This window comes from Protopterus annectens, chromosome 3.part0, assembly GCF_019279795.1.
Source record: "Protopterus annectens isolate FY-2018-M chromosome 3.part0, PAN1.0, whole genome shotgun sequence".
In the NCBI taxonomy this organism is placed as follows: domain Eukaryota; kingdom Metazoa; phylum Chordata; order Ceratodontiformes; family Protopteridae; genus Protopterus; species Protopterus annectens.
The window spans coordinates 1,952,008,378-1,952,027,431 of NC_056731.1; the positions used below are offsets into that span (position 1 = coordinate 1,952,008,378).

At 40.1% G+C, this 19,054-nt stretch overlaps 1 protein-coding gene across 1 annotated transcript in view; it reads left to right on the forward strand.

The window, feature by feature from the left end:
• LOC122797233 (tubulin delta chain-like) overlaps positions 1-19,054 on the forward strand; it is a 790,352-nt gene that overhangs the window by 288,462 nt on the left and 482,836 nt on the right. The gene's annotated exons all lie outside the window — the stretch shown is intronic.

A 19,054-nucleotide genomic window follows, 5' to 3' on the forward strand; every position in this document is an offset into this window, starting at 1 on the left:
TTTATCCCCCCAAAAGGGAGTCGTGGGTTATGGACAGACTGGGGAAGCATATCTTTGCGTCAGCAACTTTTGCATTACGATCACTGAGCTATCTTCGTATCTGCAGAGATTAAGTATTCAGTAACTTCTCAGTTGGCAACCCTACAGGCTATATCCAATTGTTCCATGATGTTAATTTTCGACATAGTGGAAGGAACCTCACTAGCTGCGGGTTCAGGCATTTCCATGAAGAAGCATGCCTGGATGTGCTTATGCAACTTTGTGGAGCCATTCAAGTCCAATTTCATCAGTGCTCCCATTGATGGAACAAACCTTTTTGGCCCTAAAGTGAAAGAAACACTGTCCATGTGTGAGAAAGATGGTAAAATCTTGTCTGCCATGGGCATATATGTTTTGGCCACACAGAGATCCTTCTCCAGGAATCAATGGAGTGGCCAGAAAATGTGGTTCAAAAAATCCCAAGGTCCTTTCCTTGACACACATGGAGGAAGTGCCTCCAGAGGCAGAGGGGGGGAACTGTAATGGACATCATCACCCTCATGGCAGAGGTGGCCCGCAAAGCCAGGGTTCACGAGAATATTTCTTTGATAAACCTTATCAACTCTCCTGGACGGAGGCCCAACTGTCCACCTCTGGAGACAGTCGGGGGAAGATTGTCCCTGCACCAGAGAGCCTGGCTAGAATTATCAAAAGATACTTGGGTGCAGAGAATTATATGCAAATGTTATATAATACCATTTCCCTTGCACCCCCAATTCCAGGAAAATCCCCAATGTTCCACCCAGTCAGAGGGATCAAGCAACAATTCAGATTTAAAATCTGCTAGAAAAAAGGATCATCCTAGAGGTCCCACCAGACCAGATAGGATCTGGAATTTACTCAAGGTTCTTTTTAGTGCCAACAAAGACAGGGGACTGGAGATCAATTTTGGATCTCACAAATCTAAACAAATGTGATAAACGAACCAAGTTCTGGATGGTCCCAGTTCAGTCCATTCTCCCCTTTCTGGGTAAGTATGACTGGATGTGCTTGATAGATCTTCAGGATGCCTAATATCACATAAAGATGAGCAGGCAGTCCAGAAAGTACCTATGCTTCTGGCTGGGAGGCAGTCATTACCAATTCAGAGTACTGCACTATGGACTCACCACAGCCCCAAGTTGTTTAACAAATGCATGGCAGTAGCAGTAGGAATTATGGGTGTTTCCCTACCTGGATGACTGGCTCATTACTGCCCTGACTAGGCTTCAACTCATAGTCAGGAGATCAGGTTCTCTACACCTGTGCTGACAAAGACGGCCATCACTTCCACCACACCGAATTCTACCTATAAGGTCATAGGTCAAGAAGGTTGTAGACAACATAATCAGTCTCAGCCCGCACAGTCCTCTGAACTCTGGTCCTCATAGCTGCAGCAATAACTTCAGTTCTGTTGGGCAGGTTTTACATGCACATCCTACAGTGGATGTTGGCTACTCAATGGTCAGTCTTCCATCAGTCAATGTCGTATCAGATAAAAATTACCAACACTTGCAGAAGAGATCTTTACTGATGGATCCAGTCCAATCTACTGCTCCATGGCCGTCCATTCATTCCCCAACAACCCAAAGCCATAGTAACCATGGATGCTTCCCAGATAGGATGGGGGGGTCATTACCTGGGAAAGACAGTCCATGGTACTTGGCCCCTGAAGAGAGCAATTTGCATATAAATGTCCTAGAGATGAGAGCAGTGCTCTTGGCATTGCAAGCATTTCAAGATGTTCTTCCCTCTGGGACGATTGAAATTTAAACAGACAACATGTCAGTCGTCTGGTACATCAACAGACAAGGGGGAAACCAGATCTTGTAAGAAAAACAAAAAAGTACCGAAGCTAACACAGCTGAAGGTAAAACAATAAACTTTAATGCACACAAAAGAGAGTAAGCGCTTTCACGGTGTGCTCTCACCGCTTCATCAGACTGTTCTAAACTAGTAACAAATGCAGTTAAATACCATAAGTTAGTCAATTAAAGCAGTGATAAAAACATCAATTATCTAAAAAAAATGTCACAACAAGAAAGCAGGCAAATGAAACATATAAAAAAGAAAAAATAAATATAAAAAATATGTATAGAAAACAATCGTATACTCAGTGTTTGAGAGGTCTAGCTTTTGAAAAAGGCTTAAGAGAGACAACTTCATTAAGACCTGGTATTTTATCAGCATTAAGAGACAGAATTCATTTTTGCTCTGCAGATTCTGTGCGATTCCTAAGATCGCCCCCTCTTAAACTCTCAGGAATGATCTCTAGCACAAGGAATTTAAAATTATGTTCCTGTCCATGGCACATAATATGCTTAGCAGGGGCATTGGTGTCTCGCTTGTTTCTAATGTCTCTCTGATGTTCCAGCATCCTGTCTTTGAGTTGTCTGTTACTCATGCCTACATAAAAAGCATGGCAGAAAGTGCAATAACTGAAATAAACAATGTTCTTAGTCCTGCAATCAGCATAAAAGTTTGTGTCTATTTTAAAGTGCATATTAGGGTGCATGTAAGTAGGACTAGAGTGTATAAACTTGCAGGCTGTGCAATTCCTGCATTTAAAAGTGCCATGCCCCTCTGACAGTAAAACCTTATTAAAAGTAGAAGTATTGTAGCACAGATGCCTTTTCAAGGATCTGTTATTTTTAAAAGAAAAGTATGGAACAGTATCTATGGCATTTCTTAATTCATCTACAGTATCCAAAATGCCCCAGTTCCTTTTGACAATATCACATATACTACTAACATCAGAAGAATATGTGAGAGGAAAACTAATCAGTCCTGTCCTTTGTTCTGTAACTATGGCTTCAGTGTTAAGTGCAGCAGCGTAATAAGGCCTGCATTTTCCCCTCTCTCCTTATACGCATCAGTAATACAACTGTCAATATCCTTTTCCTTGTAGCCTCTATCTAGAAAATCCATTTTCAAGGTCTCCAGGGCCTCGACAAGCTGTTCGTCATTGTTATGGAGTCTCATGACCCTGTACACCTGCCCCTTAACAACATTTCTGGTAACATGCCTAGGATGCATGCTACCTCTATGGAGCAGATTATTCTTTCTTGTGGGTTTCCTACTAGTTACTAGGCTAGTCAAATCAGTTTTGTTCACCTTAACATCAAGAAATTCAATTTCATCAAAAGAATATTTAAAAGTAAATCTTAAAAAATCTGTAGACTGATGTAGGAACACTTTAAACTGCGTGAGACTCCAAACTGACCCCCTCCACAACAAAAAAATATCATCAACAAATCTTACATACCATAAGATATGTTCAGAGAAGCCCTCAGCTTGAAATAATATGTCTCTCTCCCATTGTACCAACACAAGGTTGGCGTAACTGTTGGCACAAGCTGTACCCATTGCCAAGCCAACCTTTTGTGCATAAAATTGATCTTCAAACAAAAGACATTGTTTTCTAAAACCAATTCTAAAAGGGCACAAATTAAATTGATCTTGTCCTCAGTAAAACAATGGTTGACATGCATAAATTTCCTGACATTTTCTATACCCCAAGTATTGGGGATCACAGTAAAGAGTGACTCTACATCCATTGTCACTAAAAGATAATCAGCACTCAAATCAGAAGTAGCCATATATAATCTTTGTAAGAAGGTCCTAGTATCTTTTAGGATGGTGTCACAAGTGTCCAACAGAGAATGCAAATTCTTTTCAAGGTAAATAGAAAGTGGCTCAGTTACCCAACCTTTCCCGGACACTATCGGGCGCATGGGTGGCAGTGTTAGATTTTTATGCACTTTGGGTAAGCCATAAATGATTGGTATAAGTGGTTGCTGTACCTCAAAATAGTTAAACAACTTATTATCGATCATACCCGTCATAAGCAGATCGAAAATAAAGAAAGAAACCTTCTCAAAAATACCATAAACAGCAGTTTTAGAAATACAGACATAAGTGGTGTCATCATACAAGAATTTATGCATTTGTGTTTGATATAAGTCCTTGTCTAACACAACAATTCCATGACCCTTATCTGCTGGTCTAATCTCTAAGGATTTCAAGTTCTTGAGTTCATTGAGGGCTGCATATTCATCATTATTAAGATTAAAGTATCTCTTCTTTCTATTAGATTCAAATTCTCTTCTTATTTGCTTCTCACAAGTCTGAATAAAGATCTCTGTCTTGGCATTGGGTGGTGGGATAAACGTGCTGGATTTTCTAAAGGAAGCAGTGTCAGTGTTAACAATGTCAGGTAGCATCGCTTTCAATGTAAGAGTCCTACCAAACAATCTAAGATCAGTTAAGACACTAGTTAGCTCGGCTTCTCTGGCAGGGACGAATGATAAACCTTTGTTCAGCAATGCTAACTGTGCAGCAGTAAGCTGTACAGAGAAAATATTAAAATCTAAACTGTTTACCTCCTTTTCCATTGGCCTGTTAGGTTCACATTCATTTCTGTACTTGGGAGGCGATAGAGTCTGCCCTTCCTCCCTCGATTCTGTGACCTCTCCCTGATAGGAAAAGGGCTCTGCAATTGAAAAGAAGTGATAGCCCTAGGTCTGGCTCCAGTGTTAATATTAGTAATGGAGTCACCATTATCGTCAGAATGGGACTTCTTTTTTTTATGAAGATGTATCAGGGGTGCTACCTCAGCAGTACTAAGGTGGTGTGATGACTCCGCTCCACTTCTGGTCGTCTGAGCCAGTTCTGTGGAGTTGGCATTCGCGGCTCCTCCCATTAAAGATACAGGCTGATTCAGAGATTCCCTGGTAGTTTCACACAAAGGATCTGATGTTTGTGGTGCATCTTCCGAGTTCATGGCTGGTGGGGGGTTACTTCTACCCCATGCAAAGACCACTCCAGTAGTAAAATCCTTGATGTCGCATTGCAATTTCTTTATTTTAGTGGACTGTAACCTCTTCTCATAAGCCAGGAATTGTCATAGAGGTTCATAGGTAGGTACTAGGCTATTGGCCCTAGGGCCTATACAAGCCTAGCCAAAAATGTACCCTGGCTTTCGCCACCCAAGAAAATTATTTTCCTGTGCCCCTATCAGGCAGAACCACAGAAGTGATCCCCGGGGTGAATTTCTTATTACCCATCCAATCATCAAGATTTTTCTTGAAGAGTGCTAATGTGGAGCTCTGTTTGACATAGATAGGTAGTCTGTTCCAGAGTATGGGAAGTCTCTGGGACAGGAATCTATCCCTCCAGCATGTTATGTTTATTGTGGTGACAAGGTTTAGGTCCCTAGAGCGTGTAGCATGGAGGGATTGGGATTTCTTTAAGTGGAGCATATACAACAGCTCTGGGTTTGACATAGCTTTGTATTTTAGGCAGAGATCGCCTCTGAGTAGGCGATATGCGATGGAGTAAAGCTGGAGTTTTTTGAGACGGTCTGCATAAGGCATCTGTTTGAGGCCAGTAATCCTCTTTGTGAAGTACTTTTGCAGCCTTTCCAGTTGTTGTAGATGTCTTGTGAGGTACATACCAAAAGGGGCGTTATACTCTATAATGGGTCTAATGAGTGATGAGTAGAGGGGAACAATGACCTCTCTTTTTCTTGATGAGAAACCTTTTGTGATGAGGTGTGCCATGTAGAAGGATTTCCTGACCACTTTGGTGATGTGATTATCAAAGGAGAGACTACTGTCCACCTGTGTCCCAAGGTCTCTTATCACACTTTCGGTGTTAAGTAGACTACCGCCTATGTGGTAGTTCATGGGAACAGAATTTTTACAAAAGGGGATGACAATGCACTTTTTGGCATTGAGCTTGAGACCATGTCTTTGACAACAGGCATCTGTCTCAGTGAGGCCCTTTTGTAGGATGTCCACATCATTAGGAGTTTCAATTATGGCTCCTAGTTTGCAGTCATCTGCAAATTTAGTTAGCCAAAGACCTTCTGTGTTAGCCTGTACTTCAGAGAAGTAGATAATAAACAGGAGAGGACCCAGGACTGAACCCTGTGGTACTCTACTTGTCACTGGTCTGAAGTCTGATTTGGAGTCTGCTACATTCACAGTGTGGGTTCTTTCAGTAAGCCAGTTGGCAACCCATCTTGTGACATAGGGATTTATACCTAGTTTAGTGAGTTTATCTATAATTCCACAGTGGGGGATGGTGTTGAATGCCTTGGCGAGATCTAGATAGGCTGTGTGAACCACCTTATCCTCATCTTTGGCTTTGGTGACTACTTCAAAGAAGTCTATCAGGTTTAGGAGACATGATCTGCCTTTTACAAACCCAAACTGTGTGGGGTCCAGGGTTTAGAGATCTCCAATGTCTTTGTTTATGAGTTCCATGATGATACGTTCCATGGCCTTGCAAACGAGGCTCATCAGGCTAATGGGGCGGTAGTTCCCAGGTCTGTTGTGGCCCCCCCTTTGTGGAGTGGGATAACTGTCGCGGTGCGCCATTCAATGGGCACAAAGCCTGAGGTGAGGCTATGATTGAACATGGTACTTAGGTGGGGTGCCAGTTCATTCTGTAGTTCATGTAGAAGGCAGCCTGGGATGTTGTCAGGTCCCATGGATGCTGTGTTCTTGGCTTTGGAGAGTGAAGTTTTTACCTGTGCAGCCGTGATTACAGGAACTTTGCATTCTTCCGGTATAAAGATGTGCCCTTTAGGGGGTGAGAGGGGGGTAAAGTTAGCACTGAACCTATCTGCAAGGATGTTGGCAATATCAGTTGGTTCTGTATATTTAGTGTCATTGTGCTGTAACTCAGAGCAGATCTGAGTGTTGCCATTGAGATTTTGGACATAGCTATAGAATGCTTTGTGGTTGTCTTTAGAATCAGTGGCAATTTTGTTTTCATAACTAGCTTTGGAAGATTTTATGAGGGATCTCAGCTTCTTACTGAGGCTGACCAGGGAGTTCCTCCAATCGTGGGATTTTACTCTTTTTTTGCAACAGTTTCTTTCTTCTGTTGTAGAGTTTGTTTATGGCAGAAGACCATCAGATTGGCTTCCTTTTTTTGGAGGATAGCATCTTGGTTCTGTTAGGGATAGCACAATCCATGCACTCATGTAAGTGCTTATTAAGTGCATTTGTGTAGGATTCAGCAGTCGTACCTCTATTGTCCATCTGCATGGTTGTCATGAAGTTTACCATTTCTGTCTTGAGAAGCATGAAGTTGGATTTGGAGAAATTTTTTACGGTTGTTTTCCTAATGGGGGGTGGGAGCGGGATGTGGATGTCTAGGGTGCTTAGCTTGTGGTTGGATCTGACCAACGAGGAGCTGACCTCTGGTGTGGAACACCGGTCACCCATGTTGGTGATGACCAGGTCTAGGATATTGCTGCCTCTGGTGGGGATGTGGATACGTTGATCCAAAGCATTGGAATTGATGATTTCCAGAAAACGTTGAGCAAAAGAGTTGGTACACGAGTAGTTTTCCCAGTTAATGGTGGGGTAGTTGAAATCACCCATTATTAGAGTGTTGGGTTGTACCTTAATATTTTCCAGTGTATCAAGAAAAGAGGAGTGGGAATCCTGGGGCATGGTGGGGGGTCTGTAGCAAGCTACAATCTGGATTGCAGTTTTGCCCAGAGTTAGTTGAACTTGGATAATCTCAGATGCATTATGCTGAGCAACTAGCCTGGAGGTGTGGATATCCTTAATGAATATGGACATGCCTCCACCTTTAGTGTTTCGGTCTGGGTTTGGTGACCGAAAGGTGTGGTATGAATTATAGCCTGGTAATGCAGGGGTGCTCTCTGGAGCTTTGAACCAGGTCTCTGTCACTGCACAGATGTCAATGTTCTCCATTTTAAGGAGTGCCTCGAGTGAGTGCATTTTGAGGTTTAGACTTCTAGCATTGAGTAGCATTACCCTCAGATTTTGCTTGCTTGCACCTGTTACGATGGTGAATTTGTCATTTGAACCTTGCCTAAAATAGGCACTATAGGGGTGGCAAGAGCCTTTGCCAGTATCCGGAATCCCAAGGGCGACAGGTGCAGGCCATCTCTGGCAAAGCAGCGTGGTCTGTCGATCATGTCATCCCAGGCAGACAGATACTGGATTCCGTTAGAATGACACCAGAAGCTTAGCCATTTGTTAAAGTCAATCATTTTGTCCTTGTACTGTGGTGTCATTCTGGGTGATTGCAGGATGCTACTCAGGGCTAGGGTCATATCAGCCTGGGCTACAAGATCAGAGAGCTCCTCCACGTCTCTTTTCATGTAGTCCAGGGATGTACGTCTCAGGTCATTTACACCAACATGGGCAATGACAGAGTCATATTTGTACTTGTTGTGGAGTGACCTGAGTGCGTGCGTTATGTGGTGGATCCTGGCACCTGACAGGCAGCTGACAGTAACTTTTTCCTTGTTTAGCCTGGTGAGTGGAACATCAGTGTGCCTGACTATAGAGTCACCTATGACTAGAGTGTTGGGTACGTTATGCCTTATGGGCTGTAGTTGAGTGGCACACTGAGTATGTGGGCTATGTGTCATTTGGGGGGGTGGAAGTTGCTTGCATTTCTGCTTTGGAGGTCTCTGTTATTTGGGCAGATTAGTACTGAGAGCCTCCGCGAATGTAGGTGTGTGTTTTGTGGTTCTGTGTGTGTGTTTTGTTGGTGTAGGTTTTGAGGGACTATGTGATGAGTGTGGTGCGGTGCAAGTGTTTACCTTCTCCTCTTGACTGTCTAGACCAGTCTTTGGTAAAGAGAGCTTTGCTTCCAGTTTGGCTATATAAGTGCATCTCTCACAGGTCATAGTGTTGGGTGGTAGGAGGAGAGGGTTGTCTGTGTACATGAGGCAATTGCTGCATTGTCCCAAGATGCCCAGATTCATCAGGTAGACAGGAGAAAACACTGGGAGCTGACCTTTAGACATGCCTGAATAGGTGCTTATTTATTAAGTACTAAAAACTGTTTTCCTCTAGACAAGTGAGGAAAGTTGAGTGCTGTAGTAATTTGTAACTTATTTAGTGCTTACAATGAGTTCTGAACAAGTGCTGAGAGCAAAGAAACATATGAGTGCTAAAACTAAAAAGCTGGCTAGTTGCAAGGGAAATTTTGAAAAACAGACTTTATGGCTCCAGGAATAGTTTAACCCCAGTTAAGTGGGGGCTTAGGAGCTCACAAACAGTCCTGGACACAGCAAATCCGTATCTGACCTGCCACAGGAAAGGGGGGAAGCAAGCTTAGAATTTTTTTTCCAGTAAAGTGGAAATGGAGAAAGCTGGAACAGAAGTTAATTCAACGTTAAGAATCTGAGTGGGTTGGCCTTCACAAATGTTCTCTATTAGATTGAGTGAACTAATGACACTAGACTGGGAGGAGTGTCACAGATCAAATATACAGTATGGGCGGGCAACTGCAAAGCCACCAAGTATAAGAACAGGTGGGTGGGTGGGAAAAAATTACAGTTCCCAGCTGTAGCCACTAAATGAAAGTTTTAAACAGATCAAGGAGCAGACTCCAGAATGCTTTTAACAGACAAAAATGCACAGAAAAGTTCGGATAGAGCACTCACAAACAGAAAATACAACTCTCAGTATGAAAAAGCAGTTTACAGTTAAATAATGTTAAAACAGTTTAAAACAGTACATAAATGCAGTGAAACAATATAAAAAGCTTTATAACAATGCAAAAATGTATTAGATCAACTGTATAGCACAATTATAAGCGTTTCAGAAGTGCAATTCAGTGAAATAAGTGTAAGAAATAACTTTGCCTGCTCTTGGAATCTTAAGGAATTTCCACTTATACAATGCAATCGAGAGCCTGACAATACAAGCAGAACCTTTATAAGACACAGGGTTTTTACAGCAGTAAGAATGGAAGAGCTGGAAGATCAGATTACTACTCAGCCCCTGCTATTACCCAACACTCGTGCTACAGAAGGTCAGGAGGCCTTGTTAGTCTCAATAATAATGAAGACAATCAACAGAAATTGGCTGCCAGAAACACAAACAAAACTTCCAGCCTACACAACAGGCCTCTGTCAAGATTATGCCATCTGAGCAGAACACAGAAACCTCACTTTAAAAGCATAGAAAGAACACCCACAAAGAGAAAATCCAAGTCTCAGTATGAAAAAGCAGTTTACAATTTAGTAATTTAAATAAAAAAAACAATTATAGTAATGCACACTATTACAGTTCCTAGCTGTAGCCACTAAATGAAAGTTTTAAACAGATCAAGGAGCAGACTCGAGAATGCTTTTAACAGACAAAAATGCACAGAAAAGTTCGGATAGAGCACTCACAAACAGAAAATACAACTCTCAGTATGAAAAAGCAGTTTACAGTTAAGTAATGTTAAAACCATTTAAAACAGTACATAAATGCAGTGAAACAATAAAAAAAGCTTTATAACAGTGTAAAAATATAGTAGATCAACTGTATAGCACAATTATAAGCATTTCAGAAGTGCAATTCAGTGAAATAAGTGTAAGAAATAACTTAGCCTACTCTTGGAATCTTAAGGAATTTCCATTGATGCAATGCAGTCCAGAGCCTGACAATACAAGCAGAACCTTTAATAAGACACAGGGTTTATATAGCAGTAAGAATGGAAGAGTTGAAAGATCAGATTACTACTCATCCCCTGCTATTACCCAATCACTCGTACTACAGAAGGTCAGGAGGCCTTGTTAGTCTCAATAATAATGACGACAATCAGCAGAAAATGGCTGCCAGAAACACAAACAAAACTTCCAGCCTACACAACAGGCCTCTATCAAGATTATGCCACCTGAGCAGAACACAGAAACCTCACTTTAAAAGCATAGAAGGAACACCCACAAAGAGAAAATCGAAGTCTCAATATGAAAAAGCAGTTTACAATTTAGTAATTTAAATAAAAAAACAATTATAGTAATGCACACTATTACAGTTCCTAGCTGTAGCCACTAAATGAAAGTTTTAAACAGATCAAGGAGCAGACTCGAGAATGCTTTTAACAGACAAAAATGCACAGAAAAGTTCGGATAGAGCACTCACAAACAGAAAATACAACTCTCAGTATGAAAAAGCAGTTTACAGTTAAGTAATGTTAAAACAGTTTAAAACAGTACATAAATGCAGTGAAACAATATAAAAAGCTTTATAACGGTGCAAAAATATAGTAGATCAACTGTATAGCACAATTATAAGCGTTTCAGAAGTGCAATTCAGTGACATAAGTGTAAGAAATAACTTAGCCTACTCTTGGAATCTTAAGGAATTTCCACTTATGCAATGCAATCTAGAGCCTGACAATACAAGCAGAACCTATATAAGACACAGGGTTTATATAGCAGTAAGAATGGAAGAGTTGGAAGATCAGATTACTACTCAGCCCCTGCTATTACCCAATCACTTGTACTACAGAAGGTCAGGAGGCCTTGTTAGTCTCAATAATAATGAAGACAATCAGCAGAAAATGGCTGCCAGAAACACAAACAAAACTTCCAGCCTACACAACAGGCCTATATCAAGATTATGCCACCTGAGCAGAACACAGAAACCTCACCTGAAAAGCATAGAAAGAACACCCACAAAGAGAAAATCCAAGTCTCAGTATGAAAAAGCAGTTTACAATTTAGTAATTTAAATAAAAAACAATTATAGTAATGCACACTATTACAGTTCCTAGCTGTAGCCACTAAATGAAAGTTTTAAACAGATCAAGGAGCAGACTCGAGAATGCTTTTAACCGACAAAAATGCACAGAAAAGTTCGGATAGAGCACTCACAAACAGACAATACAACTCTCAGTATGAAAAGCAGTTTACAGTTAAGTAATGTTAAAACAGTTTAAAACAGTACATAAATGCAGTGAAACAATAAAAAAAGCTTTATAACAGTGCAAACATATAGTAGATCAACTGTATAGCACAATTATAAGCATTTCAGAAGTGCAATTCAGTGAAATAAGTGTAAGAAATAACTTACCCTACTCTTGGAATCTTAAGGAATTTCCACTTATGCAATGCAATCCAGAGCCTGACAATACAAGCAGAACCTTTATAAGACACAGTGTTTATATAGCAGTAAGAATGGAAGAGTTGGAAGATCAAATTACTACTCAGCCCCTGCTATTACCCAATCACTCGTACTACAGAAGGTCAGGAGGCCTTGTTAGTCTCAATAATAATGAAGACAATCAGCAGAAAATGGCTGCCAGAAACACAAACAAAACTTCCAGCCTACACAGCAGGCCTCTATCAAGATTATGCCACCTGAGCAGAACACAGAAACCTCACTTTAAAAGAATAGAAGGAACACCCACAAAGAGAAAATCCAAGTCTCAGTATGAAAAAGCAGCCAGTAAACAAACCAAAAGCACTGAGTAGAGGAAGAGTCGAGCACCGGGCAGCTGAGATATAGAACCAAGTTTATTGTAGGTCACAAAATCCACAAAACGTTTTGTGGATTTTGTGACCTACAATAAACTTGGTTCTATATCTCAGCTGCCCGGTGCTCGACTCTTCCTCTACTCAGTGCTTTTGGTTTGTTTACTGGCTGTTTTTCTGCACTGATTTTCCATTTTGTTTTGCTTACCAGTATGAAAAAGCAGTTTACAATTTAGTAATTTAAATAAAAAAAACAATTATAGTAATGCACACTATTACAGTTCCTAGCTGTAGCCACTAAATGAAAGTTTTAAACAGATCAAGGAGCAGACTCGAGAATGCTTTTAACTGACAAAAATGCACAGAAAAGTTCGGATAGAGCACTCACAAACAGAAAATACAACTCTCAGTATGAAAAAGCAGTTTACAGTTAAGTAATGTTAAAACAGTTTAAAACAGTACATAAACACAGTGAAACAATAAAAAAAGCTTTATAACAGTGCAAAAATATAGTAGATCAACTGTATAGCACAATTATAAGTGTTTCAGAAGTGCAATTCAGTGAAATAAGTGTAAGAAATAACTTAGCCTGCTCTTGGAATCTTAAGGAATTTCCACTTATGCAATGCAATCCAGAGCCTGTTATCAAGTTTGTCCCCCATAATATCAGCAGGAAAGGTACTATAAATTTCATCCTGCAGAACTGAGATATGACATTGCAATTCTTTCTCTTCTGGAAGAAAGAATTCTATAAGAAGTTCCAAGTAGCCAGAGCTTGTTTGCAAGTTAAATGACTGCCATTTCATCAGCAGGTCTGGATATACATTACCATAACTAGGCATATTGAGAATTCTTAGGCCCCTGGGTACAACCTTATGCTTTAAAGATGCTTCCAGATGAAATTGCTGCCATTGCAGCCGTTTAAATTTATAAAGCTTATTTTCCAGTTCTTTAAATTTGTTCATGAAAAGTGGGTAAGTCTTGTCTATATCCAAATCATCTGTAGAAGTCAAGGTAAGATCAGTAACAAGGAGGGGGTTAGATACAATTTCCATAATGTTGTTAAGGCGATCACTAGCCACTATGTTGACAGAGGAAGCTTTCCTGGCAGGATTAAAAGTCAGTTAAACATCATTGCCTTCTGCCATGCTTTATTCTCAACCAAGAGATCCAAAAATGTAAAAAGTATGCTGAGAATAAAAATGGATAAGTACAGTAACAAGTAACTATTAAGAAAAACAAAAACGTACCAAAGCTAACACAGCTGAAGGGACAACAGTAAACTTTAATGCACGCAAAAGAGAGTAAGCGCTTTCACGGTGTGCTCTCACCGCTTCATCAGACTGTTCTAAACTTGTAACAAATGCAGTTAAATACCATAAGTTAATTAGTCAATTAAAGCAGTGATAAAAGCATCAATTATCTAAAAGAAAAATGGCACAACAAGAAAGCAGGCAAATGAAACATATAAAAAAGATAAAAAAATATATAAAAAATATGTATAGAAAACAATCCTATACTCAGTGTTTGAGATATCTAGCTTTTAAAAAAGGCTTAAGAGAGACAACTTCATTAAGACTTGATATTTTATCAGCCTGTATCTTTAATGGGAGGAGCCATGAATGCCAACTCCACAGAACTGGCTCAATCGACCAGAAGCGGAGCTGAGTCATCACACCACCTTAGTACTGCTGAGGTAGCACCCCTGATACATCTTCATAAAAAAAGGAAGTCCCATTCTGACTATAATGGTGACTCCACTACTAATGTTAGCACTGGAGCCAGACCTAGGGCTATCACTTCTTTTCAACTGCAGAGCCCTTTTTCCTATCAGGGACAGGTCACAGAATCGAGGGAGGAAGGGCAGACTCTATCACCTCCCAAGTACAGAAATGAATGTGAACCTAGCAGGCCAATGGAAAAGGAGGTAAACAATTTAATTTTTAATATTTCCTCTGTACAGCTTACTGCTGCACAGTTAGCATTGCTGAATAAAGGTTTATCATTCGTCCCTGCCTGAGAAGCCGAGCTAACTAGTGTCTTAACTGATCTTAGATTGTTTGGTTGGACTCTTACATTGAAAGCGATGCTACCTGACATTGTTCACGCTGACGCTGCTTCCTTTAGAAAACCCAGCACTTTTATCCCACCACCCAATGCCAAGATAGAGACCTTTGTTCAGACTTGTGAGAAGCAAATAAGAAGAGAATTTGAATCTAATAGAAAGAAGAGATACTTTAATCTTAATAATGATAAATATGCAGCCCTCAATGAACTCAAGAACTTGAAATCCTTAGAGATTAGACCAGCAGATAAGGGTGGTGGAATTGTTGTGTTAGACAAGGACTTATATCAAACACAAATGCATAAATTGTTGTGTGACAACACCACTTATGTCTGTATTTCTAAAACTGCTGTTTATGGTATGACTGAGAAGGTTTCCTTCCTTATTTTCGATCTGCTTATGACGGGTATGATCGATAATAAGTTATTTAAATATTTTGAGGTACAGCAATCACTTATACCGATCATTTATGGCTTACCCAAAGTGCATAAAAATCTAACACTGCCACCCATGCACCCAGTAGTGTCTGGGAAAGGTTGGGTAACTGAGCCACTTTTTTTTTACCTTGAAAAGAGTTTGCATTCTCTGTTGGACACTTGTGACACCGTCCTAAAAGATACTAGGACCTTCTTACAAAGATTATATATGGCTACTTCTGATTTGAGTGCTGATTATCTTTTAGTGACAATGGATGTAGAGTCACTCTTTACTGTGATCCCCAATACTTGGGGTGTAGAAAATGTCAGGAAATTTATGCATGTCAACCATTGTTTTACTGAGGGCAAGATCAATTTAATTTGTGCCCTTTTAGAATTGGTTTTAGAAAACAATGTCTTTTTGTTTGAAGATCAATTTTATGCACAAAAGTTTGGCATGGCAATGGGCACAGCTTGTGCCAACAGCTACGCCAACCTTGTGTTGGTACAATGGGAGAGAGCCATATTATTTCAAGCTGAGGGCTTCTCTGAACATATCTTATGGTATGTAAGATTTGTTGACGATATTTTTTTGTTGTGGAGGGGGTCAGTTGAGAGTCTCATGCAGTTTATAGAGTTCCTACATCAGTCTACAGAATTTTTAAGATTTACTTTTAAATATTCTTTTGATGAAATTTAATTTCTTGATGTTAATGTGAACAAAACTGATTTGACTAGCCTAGTAACTAGTATTTACAGGAAACCCACAAGAAAGAATAATCTGTTCCATAGAGATAGCATGCATCCTAGGCATGTTACCCGAAATGTTGTTAAGGGGCAGGTGTACAGGGTCATGAGACTCCATAATAATGACGAACAGCTTGTCGAGGCCCTGGAGACCTTGAAAATGGATTTTCTAGATAGAGGCTACAAGGAAAATGATATTGATAGTAGTATTACAGATGCGTATAAGGAGAGAGGGGGCAAATGCAGGCCTTATTACGCTACTGCACCTAACACTGAAGCCGTAGTTACAAAACAAAGGACAGGATTGATTAGGTTTCCTCTCACATATTCTTCTGATGTTAGTATATGTGATATTGTCAAAAGGAACTGGGACATTTTGGATCCTGTAGATGAATTAAGAAATGCCATAGATACTGTTCCATACTTTTCTTTTAAAAATAACAGATCCTTGAAAAGGCATCTGTGCTACAATACTTCTACTTTTAACAAGGTTTTGCAGTCAGAGAGGCATGGCACTTTTAAATGCAGGAATTGCACAGCCTGCAAGTTTATACAGTCTAGTCCTACTTACATGCACCCTAATATTCACTTTAAAATAGACACAAACTTTTATGCTGATTGCAGGACTAAGAACATTGTTTATTTTAGTTACTGCACTTTCTGCCATGCTTTTTATGTAGGCATGAGTAACAGACAACTCAAAGACAGGGTGCTGGAACATCAGAGAGACATTAGAAACAAGAAAGACACCAATGCCCTTGCTAAGCATATTATGTGCCATGGACAGGAACATAATTTTAAATTCCTTGTGCTAGAGATCATTCCTGAGAGTTTAAGAGGGGGAGATCTTAGGAATCGCACAGAATCTGCAGAGCAAAAATGGATTGTGTCTCTTAATGCTGATAAAATGCCAGGTCTTAATGAAGTTGTCTCTCTTAAGCCTTTTTTTAAAAGCTAGACCTCTCAAACACTGAGTATAGGATTGTTTTCTATACATATTTTTATATATATTGTTTATCTTTTTTATATGTTTCATTTGCCTGCTTTCTTGTTGTGACATTTTTCTTTTAGATAATTGATGCTTTTATCACTGCTTTAATTGACTAATTAACTTATGGTATTTAACTGCATTTGTTACTAGTTTAGAACAGTCTGATGAAGCGGTGAGAGCACACCGTGAAAGCGCTTACTCTCTTTTGTGTGCATTAAAGTTTATTGTTTTACCTTCAGCTGTGTTAGCTTCGGTACTTTTTTGTTTTTCTTAGTAGTTACTTGTTACTGTACTGATCTATTTTTAATCTCGGCATACTTTTTACATTTTTGGGAACCAGATCTTACCCACTGTGTCTAGAAGTGCTCAGGGTCTGGCAGTGGGTGATCTCTTCAGAACGCTTTCTTTAAGCGACACACATTCTAGGGAGATCCAGTGTGATTGCAGACAAACTGAGCAGGGTGCATACTACTTCCACATGAGTGTTTTTTTAATGAGTAGGTGGCAGGAGAGATTTTCCATCAATTGGGCCAGCCATGCTGCAATCTTTTTGCCTCTCCCCTAAGCAGCAAGTTCAGCAACTACTTTGCCTTAATTCCCCCCATGGGGACAGTCACAGAGGGATACTCTACTTCACAATTGGCCTCCTGGTCTCCTTTATGCATTCCCACCAACCCCATTGATTCCACAATTTCTGCAAAAAGCTGCCAGGTTGAAGAGCACAGTGGTCCTCATTGCCCCTATTGGCCTTGACAAATTTAGTTTCTCTTCCTATGGCCTCACCTGGTTCAACCACCACGGAACCTAGATCCGACTCTGGACCTTCTGTCTTACCCGACGGGCATATCAGACCTGGACATACCAAACCTCAAGCTGGCTGCTTAGCTCCTCCAGTTCCCTTAGTAGCCAGACAATCTATGCTCTCATCACCTGTCCAATGTATAATTCTGCCTTCCCATAAACCCTTTACATGGAAAACTTATTAAAGTAAATGGAAAAGGTTTGCCTTTTGAGCTCAGCAGCATAAACTTGACCCCTTTTCAGCCTGTATTTATTACATCTTAGATTCCTTGCTCAGCTTTTTCAAAACAGTGCTAATACCTCAACCATTAGGGTACAGTTAGCAGCAATTTCAAATTACTATACAGGATTCAGTGGTGCACCCATAGCTTCTCATAACTGAGCAAGGCATTCTTAAAAGGGGAAGTCCTGCTAAAGCCTCCTTTTAAAAACCCTACACCTCCATGGAACCTACATTTAATCCTGCAGTCTCTCACACAACCTCCCTTTGAACCAGCAGCTACATGTGACCTTAAATATCTATCATGGAAGGCTATTTTCTTGGTTGCCATCACTTCTGCAAGAAGAGTTTCTGAGATCCAAGCACTATATTCTAAACCTCCTTACTTGGTTTTTCACAAAGATAGAGTGACCTTGTGTACCCAACCTATCCTTTCTTCTAAAGGTGGTGTCAGAATCCAATATAAATATTTCTATTAATTTGCCAGTGTTTTTTTCCTAAATTTACCAACAAAGGAGAATATATCTTGCATTTACTGGATGTTCATAGAGAATTGCATTTCTGTCTGCATAGAACAGGAAAAAAATCAGAAAAGCAGACCAACTACTTGTTTCCTTCTCTGGACCAAAATTGGGTATATCAATTTCTAAAGTTATTCTGTCAAAGTTGTCGACAAATTGCATCCCCTTTGTCTGTAATAAATTGGGCATTCCTCTCAGACATCCTTTAAAAGCACACTCCACTAGATCTGTGGCTTCTTCCACAATTTTCCAGTGTAGGATGTCTATGGATGACATTTGTGCAGCAGCAATTTGGGCTTAACCCTCATACCTTTATCACTCATCACAAATTGGATCTGGTCTCCAGAGGTAGGGCATCATTTGGTTCTATGGTGCTCAGGAATATCCTACCTTGAGTCCGCCCTGGATTCAAGTAGCAAAGGATGCTGTCCCATTCATGGGAAAAGAATGACGATTAACAACGTCAGATAAAGAAGTTATGTACTCACCATAATGTTCCATCTGTGTTGTCGATCTTCATTCTTTCCTCCCCTCCCTCCCATCTACCCCTGTCCTTGACTTCCGGGGGAATAAACATTTATATGGCCTCTGAATAGGTGCATTTATATGTATATATGACTCTCAATATGGCTTCCCATAATTCTCTTTATCTTTCTGCACTATATAGCAGCAAATAAGATCTGAGGTAATTGGCATGGTACATTGTGGGTAAGGGAGAAGCCTGAGAGATGTGGTGGCTGCGAGCTGTACCATCGTCCAAGTCAGATCCAACAGAATGGATCCGAACCCATTTATAAGGAAAGAATGAAGATTGACAACACAGACTGAACATTATGGTGAGTGCATATATTCTTTTCAATTTATGTTTGCTGAGAGTAGTTTTGGTGAACTTTTTTCAAATATTTGACAAGATTTTACTTTTGTTGAAACTGTCTTCAGTTAGTCAACATGAATGCCTCCATAACAACCTTCTAAAGGGAGTTTTACATGAGAACAGACATGTTATTGTGATGATCCACTTAGCT